We start from the raw sequence: 12799 nt of genomic DNA on the forward strand, positions 1-12799 counted from the left end.
GTATTTGCCGGAATTAGTATTTGAAGAATTATGATATTAGATTATGATTTCATTAAAAGAATATTCACTCAAATAGATGACGAAGACATGAGCTATAATGACTTGTCATTTTCTGAGAATATTAGCTTCCCGTTTTGGTCAAATATCAGTATTTCTTGGACAATAAATGAATTTGCTAATAATAAAGCCAAAAAATCTTCCCTCATGATTAAAAATTATATAATAAGATTGGATAGGCTTCTTTATGTTTTAATAAAAACGTTGCAATACTTTGAGAAATATTTATAAAGTTCAATAATGATTCCAGTTTTTCGGCAGACGCATTAATTGTTTTGAAAGCAACTAATAAAACGGAAGATGATTTACAAGAAATTCATCTTCATATCTGCCCTCGTTTTGTACTCTTGGCACTTGAATCAACAACGAAAAATATTATCCAATTATTGTTAAAATCAAAATAATGTTAAAATATAAACTAAATATAAAACTTCATTGAGTTAAGACCGATGCTAGTACAATGGGTATGCAGATAGATTCTCTAGTCAAAAAAGGTAACTGAAAGAGGAATTATATATTTTTATCTGAAAATTCCTCCAGTCTGTCCTGTCATTCCTGACTGAAATTTTAAAAAGTCTAAAAAAATGACAAAATAGATGTTCTAATAATTCAAGTTTTTCTTTTGGGTTGATGTCTGTAGTGAATTCGAAAAGATTCTAAGAAGTATTTTATATAAATCAAATTTTATCTACTCTTGGTTGTTTCCCGACATATCAAAGTAGGTTTTTTTTTTTAATATAGAGATTATGGTAGTAATAAAGAAAGTATAGGACATTTTGTTTATGGATGGCCAAACAACAGACTGATATGGAAGAAAAATTGCTTTCGAACAGTTATAGATCAAATGTAATTTTGGAACTGGTTCAATATAAGTCTGGAAAAGTTGGAACAAAGAACATTGGACAAAATATACTCTTTTAAATAATAATACATGCTGAGATTTTGAACAGTATCATGTTTTGCCAAATATGCTATTTATTAATTGTACATATTTTACTTGATATTATCATTAATTATCTGTAATTTATACTGTTACTTTATCTTTTACTTTTATTACATGATTCGGTTTATAGTTATTTATATTTTCCTCTTTTTAATTATATTTTCCAGTTTTTGTTTTGTTGTCTTGCACATTTCTATTACCAGTTCTTACTATATAAAAATTGTATTATACTTTTATACTTAATACACTTTATATTTTCAAAATTCTATTATAATGATCAATTTCACTGTTTCTAAATTCTATTTGATGATATGTAAATTTTATATTATATTTTATCGATTGTGTTGGAAATAAATTATGGAAGCTTCTGCTGTTACCTGTCTTATTTGTTGTATCTTTGCGGGCTGTTCAGCAATTTGCAAATTAGTTGTATATCCGCTTTGATTGTTTGGGCTTCTCTATCTTAGATCTATTATCTGATATGCTTTCGTCAATAGACACTATAGTCATTTCAACTATCTAGTTTTAAACTCAGCCGTCTCTAGGAAAATAGATAATAAGCGACGATGTGAATTAAATTAAAAACGTAGTTATACCAGACCGCATACATAAGGAAAAAAAATCTGCTTGCATAACATTTATATCGTTATTGAGGAAAAGTTTAAGACTCTTTACAATTACCGATATTCTCAAACAATGAATAAGATTTCAATACATGCATATAAGTGCTTGAAACTTATTACATTGGAGTTATTTATTACATTGGGGTTGAATTTTTACGAGCAATTAAGAGGGAAAATCGAAAAAATAAAATAAAATAAAAGACGCCTATCGAAAATAAAAATCAAAAAGCTAATTGAAAGGAAGCTCTTTATTTTAAAAGGGAAAGTCCTTGGAATTACATCAGAAAGAACTATTATTTACTAAAGGAGAAGTCAAAAAACGAATAAATATTTGTAATAAATAATAAATTGTTTTATATATGTTATGGAAAAAAATGTCAGCGTTCTTTCAAATATTTTTATTTGTATATTTAAATGGAAAAAGTTTATTAATGTGAAAGATACTTTTTTTTCTACAAGTCTTCTCATTTTTTACACAGTTATCATACTACAGTTGCAACAATTAATTTTGAATACTTTTGATGTACACATGTGTTAAACAGTATCGGGACAATTTTTATTCATAATCAGTGGAAGTTAAATTCAAGAAATTAGAAAATCGGAAACACTTCCGTTTTAAAATTAAAGCTGTTGTATTCACAAAGGTGATCATCTATATATTTTTATTTCTAAATATTTCCAATTGCAGCCGCCAGTTTTGTGTGCTTTAAATATTTCTGAATATTAAAAATTTACAGATGAATCGATTGAATATAATTGTATATATATAAGAAAAATGTTTACTGTTTGTACCAGATATGCAAATATAATAAATATGTCACTCTACTAATGCATCATTCCACACAAGTTATCATTTCCATTATTCCTTCGAAAAAGTTTAGTAAATACTATCAATATAACATTTTAATATCGAAGTGTATATTAAAACGTTTTTTGGAACAGCTGATAAAACAACATGCTTTTTTCCTGAAACATTCCTTTATAATTGAAATATAAATAATAGAATTTTGTTGATTTTCATGTTACGATATTAAATAACTCTTTAGATTATTTTTAATTTTTTTTTCTGTTTTTAATATTTTTTAACAGAAATTTAAAGAAAAACAATTATTCCGCTAAAAATGGAACGATTAACTTGTGAGAGTTGACTGGCAGTAAATTATCCACACAAAAACATTTGCCCTTGAGTTTTGTCCATTTATAAATTTGTATTTAGTACGGAATTTTGATTTTGTGCCTTTTTCATTAAATGAAGATCTCACAAATCATTTCACCGTATGCCCCGCACTTCTTTATTGGAAATAAAATGAGGTCTAATTCTACAGCAGTTGCCACCTTATTCTATAGCGATATTGAAAAGAATGTTTTGTTTGTTCTATTCTACTTGGGCAATTTTTTGAAAATTTCTTCCAGAAAATCCAGAAATCTTTTGTTATTGTTACATTTTTTAAAAAGTTTTTATGATTATGGATAATATTTAGAATAATGATGTTTTAGATCATGCACATTCAATTAATATCAAACTTCTGATCAGTTTCTTTACTTGAGATCTAATTATTATTAATTAAAAATTATTTTTAAAAAAACATTATTTTAAACTGATATTTACATCGTTTTATAGCAGCTAGAAATATGATATTATATCTACCATAAAGAAACATGTTTGCCTGTAGTTTGCTACACTAATTCTTATTAAAATAATCAAAAGAGCATTTTTTTTTCTTCTTGGTCAAGAGTAAGATTGGATTACAAACAACTGTCTGGAATTAAATGATTAGTCTTCTCCAAAAATTATAATTTTTAATATTCTTATCAATTTTAAAAGGGAGGAAATCAAGTATAAGGAAAGAACATCTATGAAATCAAAGAATGGTTAAGAAAAAGGATTAGAAACTGACGTTATTAGTTTTGTGTAAAAATAAGAACGAAAAGGAAAGAAAGAAAATTTACAGTGCCTAAATTGCCATACTGTACAAGGGTTATTCAAATGAATAGATACGAAACGTCACTGTGGCTATAAATGAAGACTTTATTCAAAGTATACACCATAAGCCTGAGTACAACGATCCCATTGATTAACGAGCCGAAGTATTCTTTGTACCCAGAATTCCTGTGGCCGCGACGAGACGCAGTCCTTCACAGCGTCCTTGAGTTCACCGTCCTCGAGTACAGAAGAACCATTAAATCCGATGTACACTGTGAGACAATCCGAAGACTGCGTAGGTCCATCAAGAAGTAAAGACCAGGCCTACTCACAGAGGGTGTCGTTCTGCTCCACGATAATATGAGTCCACACGTCTCCAGGGTCACACACGCGGAACTGACCAAGTTCAAGTGAGAGCAGCTCGACCATCCGTCCTACAGCACGGATATGTCGCCCTGCGATTTTGATGTATTTGGTCCCCTGATAAAACACATGAAAGGGAAGAGCTTCATCTCGGACCGCGGACTCAAGAATTCTGTGAAGAACTTGATCTCGTCACGGCCACAGGAATTCTGGGAACTAAGGATCCCTCGACTAGTTAATCAATGGGATCGTTGTGCTCAGGCCTATGGTGCATACTCATTTATACCCACATTGTCGTTTCGTACCTTTTCATTTGAACACCCCCTCTAGATTATAAATTAAGTATCTGTGTGAATTGTTCATTTTGAAACAGTCGCTTTTATTAGAACTATTACCCTTTTTTTATGTCTTTTTTCTACTTTAATCTTTATAGATAGTGCCAACTGCATTTAAAAATTAAATAAATAATCAAGAAATTGTGATATCGATATGCGATTTTCAATCAATTGCCTTATACCAACGTTTCTCAACCTTTCAGTATATATATATATATATATATATATATATATATATATATATATATATATATATATATATATATATATATATATATATATATATATATATATATATATATATATATATATATATATATATATATATATATATATATATATATTAGAAAACACCTGAAAATTGCTGAATTTTCATTCAATAATAATGATAGATGTCAAATTAGTACTTTTAAGAATTCAGCTCATTAAAATGTTGAAAAGAGAAACAAGAAATCTACAAATTTTGTATTATATTTTAGCATAAATCTTCAAAAGGACGTTGAGCGTGCGTATATTTTAAGAATGTAGTGGCCAATCGTATTGTTTCATTTTGCTTTTGATATGGCATTTTTTGAGACGACATTTTTTTGTAAATACTGTGCCTCTTAGTAGGTAAAAAGCACATACATTAAGACAAATGTATTGTTAAAGAATTAGGAAAACAAATGAAAAAAATGAATATTATTGATATTCATTCAAACTTAATTTTAAAATACTTTCTATACATTACATTTGATTCAAGAATCAAGATATAATGATTAAATCTCCATTAAACTAAAAAAATATCCACATTTTATTAGATTGCATTATTATTATATTTCATAAAATATTTATAATGCCTTCTGCACAAAAACGGTATACATGAAATCTTTTTTAATAATTTTTAGAAGCAGATATTTCTCATTTCATTTATTATTTTCGACAATTTTCTGAAATGGGGTATGAGCCGAACGTTTCAAAAGAACAATTATTATGGCTGTCGCATTTTTTCACGGAAGTGCTTTTTTTTTGAATCAGAAACGTGAAATATCATTCTCACCCATACATTGATTGTAAAATGTGGTAAGTGTTCAATATGCCAAATCCTATGACAAATATAAAGATTACACTATGGTAATTTTTCCAACTATTGAGCTCTTATACAGCATTTGTTACTGAGTTAGCGCAAATGCGATTGATCACATCTGCCACTATCTCTTTAAAATATTATGAACCATTAGTCTGAGGTCGTGAGAAGCTCATTACCTTTTATTAAAATCTACTGCTGCTTTCAAAATCTCAGTGAACAAATAAAAATCAGAATTAAAGTCATGAAACGCGCTATCGATCATGACTCATCTCTTTCCTCTTATTCTATTCTAATTTCTTTGTTATTACATCGATCGTGACTTCTCCTTTTCTCTTGTGCAATCAAAATTTGTTTAAGATGAATTTACAAAAAGATCAAGTCATTTTTTAGTCCAATCATCATTGTATTTTTGTTTGACTATTGCTGATGTTAATGCTTGAGATCTGGGAGTTTTTAATTTCAAATTCTTTAACATATTCTGATCATATTTATATTGTTGTTTGAAGAAAAAACATTCTTTATCAACGATTCTGTCTTAGAGCAGAATAAAAAAGTTAAACCATCAATAGATTTTGCTGCTTTTGTCAAGAATTTCTTTTTTTTTTTTCAAATAAAGTTATATAAAAACTAACTTACCAATTTTCGAATTTAACTTGATTAATTTCACGAGTATGCTGAAATCACTATAATACGAAGAGTTTTTAGAACTGAAAAAGACCATCTTTTTTTTTTTTTTTTTTTTTTTTTTGAAGAGACAAAATTTGAATGTTGAGAATTGTTTTAAATATGAGCAATGGAACAATAAAACATTAAAAATAAATCTTGATTTCGAAAACGAAAATTAATGTTTCCTCTAAAATACCTTCAGTACGAATGACATCGAGTTCAATAAACATGGCATGAAAAACAATTTCAATTATACATATATTCTTTTTTACTCAAGATTTATGTGTTGAGGAGTTCAAGGGCAAGTATAACAATATAACAAGGTAGTTTACTTCAAAAATGCAGTTAACGAAACAAGTGAGAGACTGTATCTTATGGTACACTTTTTTTTTCATTCATTTACGAAAAAGCAATGAAGTTTATCTCCTTATTCAAACGGAACGAGTGGGCCTGGTAGTAAGGTATCGACTTTGGGAACAGGATGGCTTCAGGTTCTAGACACAATTCCACATAAGAATTGTCATGTAAACAGGGGCGGTGCAAGTTAAAGCCGTAAGGGTAAATGTCATCTCATTTGTGCGGTGTGTGGATTTGGAGAAGGTAGTGCCAGCTCATGTTTTGTCCTCGTCATCTGGTTGCAGCTCAAAATTTTTAGCTCCGTTCTAAGAAAGCTGTAGTGCTGCTTAAATAAACTAATCGTAATCAGATTTGCTGGTCATTGTGGCCTGATGGTAATGTTCTAGAGTCTCTGCCACAGGTGGAAAAAGATTATTCAGACGAACTACCGTATATACTGAATCTGTCTATCGAAGTCAAAGGACTTCTCACTGGTTTGTCTTGGGAATTTCGGGATGTGGTGCTTGATTTAATGTTACTGTACTAGTATATACGATCTAATGTTACTGTACTGCTGGTTGTTACTGTATGTAATCTGCTACAACTAACTGACGGAAATGTAGCTTCAAAAGGAGATGTTAACATAAATGTAAGACGTAAGCTAACGCAAATATACATCAAAAGGGGATGTAAAATAAACATATATATTATTAAAGTTTTAATATGCATCTCCGCAATAACAAGAAGTATTTTTCATTTAAAAAACATTTTTATCAGAATTCTTAATATTTTTTTCATAATTTTCTTTATCATTTTCCCACACGATTCCCCTATTGAATGTTTTTCCTAAATATTTTATCCCCCTCCTCTTTTTCTTATTTTCAATTCCTATTAATTACATCATTATATTTTTTTGGCTACTGTTTGGAATGTGAATCAATTAGAATGGGAAGTTTTAAAATCTATATGGTTTCAAATGATTTTTGAAGGCGCATTTTAATATTTAAAGTATAAAGTTTCTCTACATAGATGAAAAACATGAATCAAGATAAATCTCGATAGTCGTAATACGTCGCAACTAGTCCCGTCGCATCGTTTAGGGCACTTTTGTCAATACCATTATCAAAAAAAAAAAAAAAAAAGTAGAGCAGCTTCTTAAAATTTTATGTATAAACAAAATAAATAAATAAACCTTTATCAAAAGGTCTTATACCCTGTTTTAAATCAAAATTCATGAAAACCTTTTTTCTCTGTTTATTATCTAAAAGGGAAAACGTGTTTACATCTTCACATTTCGACAGTATATAGTCTGTGCTGACGGAACATCGTTCAAAGGCTTGCACATACATTTCAGAAGAAGGGAATATACATTCTAAGCCTTTTAGGGGATAAAAGCGTTTTCTGATATAGGAGTACTTTTGAAAATTCATTGAATGAAAAACAATTATGCTAGTTATTGTACATGATTCGCCAAATGCATTTAATAGTATGGAATACAAAAATATTATTAATGCCTTTGAAATCTCTTAATATCTATTCTATAAAATTTGAGATTTTCTATTGAACAGAAAAATTGCTGATAATTATTTTAAGTACTATAAGAGTGTCACGCAGGACTCATCTTTAGGAACTGTTTTAAGGTTAACCGTCACGGATAGATTGCTAAGAAGCTTTGAAAACAAGTCAATTGGCAACATTTGCATGGTTTCCTAGCGGCATCTTTTTAGGTCTTTTGAAACGGTTTCATACAGATTTTTCAGAAAAATTCAAAAATACAATTAAAAGAAATGGAGATAGATTTATAAAATGTAATCTATTATTAAAATAGATTATTAAAAAAATCAAAATAAATCTCAATATATCAAATCAAATTTCCTTATGAAAAAGAAATTTCTCTGTTTATTCCCTCTATCAATATTAGCAACAAAAGTATTTGGTATTTAAAAATGTGTGAAATAGGACATCAGAATAATATATTTCTGGAGATACTTTCGATCACAGAATAACATGGATTTTCCATTAGAATATTATCACATACAAAGATCTGATATTCGAGAACAGTAAAATGATCTGATATTCGAGAAAAGTATGTTGTGTTAAGTCTCAAATAAGGAAAGAGATTTATCAAAATGCTCTCAAATAAACCGATGTTGCATGCTTTGAAATTTGGAGAAACTGAATATTATCACAGAAAAAGTTTGGAACTTGAAAAGTAAAATTGTTTAATATTTGAGAAAAATATGGGAATTAAGTCTCAAATAAGGAAAGATATTTATAAAAATGCTCTCGAATAAAATGATGTTGTATGGTGTTAAAATTTGGTTAAAAGGCAGTATAAGAATCAAGAAAAGGCGTAGTCATATACAAAAGACGGCTTTTTTAAACCTTTCAAGGATGTATCGAACAGTCTCAAAAGAAGAAATCCAGGTATTAGCCGGTTATTCAGCAATTGATATTGTAAAAGTGGAAGCAATAGAATTTCATCTTTCCATTAAAAGAATTATGATATTAGATTATTATTTCATTGGAAGAGTATTTACTGAAATAGATGACGGAGTCATGGGCTATAAAGACTTGTCATTTTCTGAGAGTATTAGCCTACCTTTTTGGTCAAATATCAGTATTTCTTCGACAATAATGTCTGCAAATAATAAAGCCAAAAAAAAAATACCCTGATGATTAAAAATTATATAATAAGATTGGATAGGCTTCTGTATGTTTTAATAAAAACGTTGGAATAATTTGAGAAATATTTGTAAAGTTCAATTATAATGCCAGTTCTTTTGCAGACGCATTAACTATTTTAAAAGCAACAAATAAAATTTAAGATTATTTACAAGAAGTTTATCTTCATATATGCCCTCGTTTTGTACTCTTGGCACTTGAATCAACAACAAAAAGGATTATCCAATTATTGCTAAAATCAAAATAATGTTAAAATATAAACTAAATATAAAACTTCATTGAGTTAAGATCTATGCTAGTACAATAGGTAATGGGTATGCAGATAGATTCTCTAGCCAAAAAAGGTAACTGAAAGAGAAATAATATATTTTTTATTTGAAAATTCCTTCAGTCTGTCCTGTCATTCCTGACTTGAATTAAACATAAATTTTAAATAGTGTAAAAAATGGCAAAGTAGATATCGTTTATCTAATAATTCAAGTTTTTCTTTTGGGTAATGTCTTCAGTGAAATCGAAAATACGCTAAGAAGGCTTTTATATAAATCAAATTTTAACTACTCGTTGTTGTTTCCCGACATATCAAAGTAGGGTTTTTTTAAAATCGAGATTGTGAACAAAAAACATTGGACAAAGTATACGCTTTTACATGCAGAATACAACACTTACATATTGAGATTTTGAGCAGTATTATGTTTTGCCAAATATACTATTTATTAATTGTGCATATTTTACTTGTTATAATCATTAATTATCTGTAATTTATACTGTTACCTTATCTTTTACTTTTATTACATGATTCATTTTATAGTTACTTATATTTTCCTCTTTTTAATTATATTTTCCACTTTTTAATTATATTTTCCTTTTTTTAATTATATTTATCTCTTTTTTCTTATATTTTAATGCTATACTTTTAATTACCTTATATTATGTTTTGTTACCTTTCACATTTCTATTACCATTTTTTACTATATAAAAATTGTACTATACTTTTATACTTAATACACTTCATATTTTCAAAATTCTATCATAATGATCAATTTCATTGTTTCTAAATTCTGTTTGGTTATATGTAAATTTTACATTATATTTTATCGATTGTAATGGAAATAAAGTATGGCAATTATAGAAGCTTCTGCGGTTATCTGTCTTATTTGATATATCTTTGCGGGTTGTTGTCCGGCAATTTGTAAATTAGTTGCATATACGCTATCTTAGATGTATATTCCGATATGCTTTCGTCGATAGATACTATTGTCATTTCAACTATCTAGTTGAAAACTCAGACGTCTCTAGGGAAATAGATAATAAGCGACGATGAGAATTAAATGAAAAACTTTGTTATACCAGACTGCTTCCATAAGGAAAAACAATCTGCTTGCATAACATTTATATCTCTTTGCAATTACTGAAATTCTCAAACAATGAATAACAATTCAATACATGCATATAAGTGCTTGGAATTTATTGTTTGACATTTTTTACATTTTGGTTGAAGTTGTACGAGCAATTAAGAGAAAAAATCGGAATAAAAAAGTCGCTTATCGAAAATCAAAATCAGAAAACGAATTGAAAGGAAGCTTTTTTCTTTTCAAATGGGAAAGTCCCTGGAATTTCATCAGAAAGAACTATTATTTACTGAAGGAGAGGTAAAAAAAATGTTGTAAATAGTAAATAGTTTTATATATGTTATGGGAAAAAATAGCAGCCTTCTTTCATATATTTTATTTGTATATTTAAAAAATTGGAAACACTTCCGTTTTAAAAATAAAGCTGTTGTATTCATATAAGTGATCATCTATATATTTTTATTTCGAAATATTTCCAATTGCAGCCCCCAGTTTTGTGTGTTTGAAATATTTCTGAATATTAAGAAATTTACAGATCAATCGATTGAATATAATTATATATATATATGAAAAATGTTTAGTGGTTGTGCCAAGATATGAAAATGTAATAAATATTTCACTCTACTAATACATCACTCCATTCAAGTTATTATTTCCATCGTTAATAAGTAATTGAAATCATTAATGTGAATTCAAACTTTACTCTAAAAAAGATTAAATTCGCATTCATTTTAACAAAAAGTGAACGTTAGAAAAAATGAAACATGACTAAATAACATTTCTGAATGCATGTTTTTATTTGCATATTTATCTACAAAAAATTTAATAAATAATATCCATAATTTTCTCACTGCATCAATTTAAACTATCAAAGATTTCGAAAAAGTTTAGTAAATACTATCAATATTACATTTTAATATACAAGTGTATATTAAAACGCTTTTTCGAACAGCTGATAAAAGAAACATGCTTATTTCCTGAAACATTCCTTTATAATTGAAACATAAATAATAGATTGTTGTTGATTTTCATGCTGCGATATTAAATAATACTTTAGATTATTTTTAATTTTTTTTCTGTATTTAATATTTTTTTAACAGAATAGTAAATAAAAACAATTATTCGGCTAAAAATGGAACGATTAACTTCTTATAGTTGAATGGCTGTAAATTATCCACACAGAAACAGTTGCCTTTGAATTTTGTCCATTTATAAATTTGTATTTAGTACGGAATTTTGATTTTGTGCCTTTTTCATTAAATGAAGATCTCACAAATCATTTCACCGTACGCCCCCTCACTTTTTTATTGGAAATAAAATTTCGTCTCATTCTACAGCAGTTGCCACCTTATTCTATAGCAATATTGAAAGGAATGTTTTGTTTGTTCTATTCTACTTCGGCAATTTTTTCACAATTTCTTCCAGAAAATCCAGAAAGCTTTTGTTATTGTTACATTTCTTAAAAAGTTTTTATGATTATGGATAATATTTAGAACAATGATGTTTTAGATCTTGCACATTCAATTAATATCAAACTTCTGATAAGTTTCTTTTCTTGAGATTTTAATTCATAAAATTAAAAATTATTTTTAAAAAAACATTTTTTTAAATTGATATTTACAGCGTTTTAAAGCAGCTAGTAATATGATATATCTGCCATAAAGAGACATGTTTGACTGTAGTTTGCTACACTATTTCTTATTAAAATAATCAAAAGAGCATTTTTTTTTCTTGTTCTTGGTCAACAGTGAAATTGGAATACAAACAACTGTCTAAATTTGATTTCGTAGATCAATGGGTTTGATATCTGGAATTGGACGATTAGCCTTCTCCAAATATTATATTTTTTGATATTCCTATTAATTGTAAAAGGAAGAAAATCAAGTATAAGAACATCTATGAAATCAAAGAATGGTTAAGAAAAAGGATTAGAAACTGACATTATAAGTTTTGTGTAAAAATAAGAAAGAAAAAGAAAGAAAGAAAATTTACAGTGCCTAAATTGCCATATTGTATAAGGGGTGTTCAAATGAAAAGATACGAAATGTCAATGTGGGTATTATTCAAAGTATACACCATACGCCTGAGCACAACCCTCCCATTGATTAATGAGCCTAAGGATTCCTTGTACCCAGAATTCCTGTGGCCGTGACGAAACCCACTCCTTCACAGCGTCCTTGAGTTCGCCGTCCAGTGTCCGTTATTTGTTGAATTCCTCGAGTACAGAAAAACCATTAACTCCGATGTGTACTGTGAGACACTGTGAAGACTACGCAGGTCCATCAAGAAGAAAAGACCAGGCCTACGCACGGAGGTTGCCGTTCTTCTCCACGATAACACACTTCCACACGTCTCCAGGGTCACTAACGCGGAACTGACCAAGTTCAAGTGAGAGGAGCTCGACCATCCGCCTACAACACGGACATGTCGCCCTTCAATTTTTATGTAT

Source organism: Argiope bruennichi, chromosome 10 (genome assembly GCF_947563725.1).
Source record: "Argiope bruennichi chromosome 10, qqArgBrue1.1, whole genome shotgun sequence".
Classification (NCBI taxonomy): domain Eukaryota; kingdom Metazoa; phylum Arthropoda; class Arachnida; order Araneae; family Araneidae; genus Argiope; species Argiope bruennichi.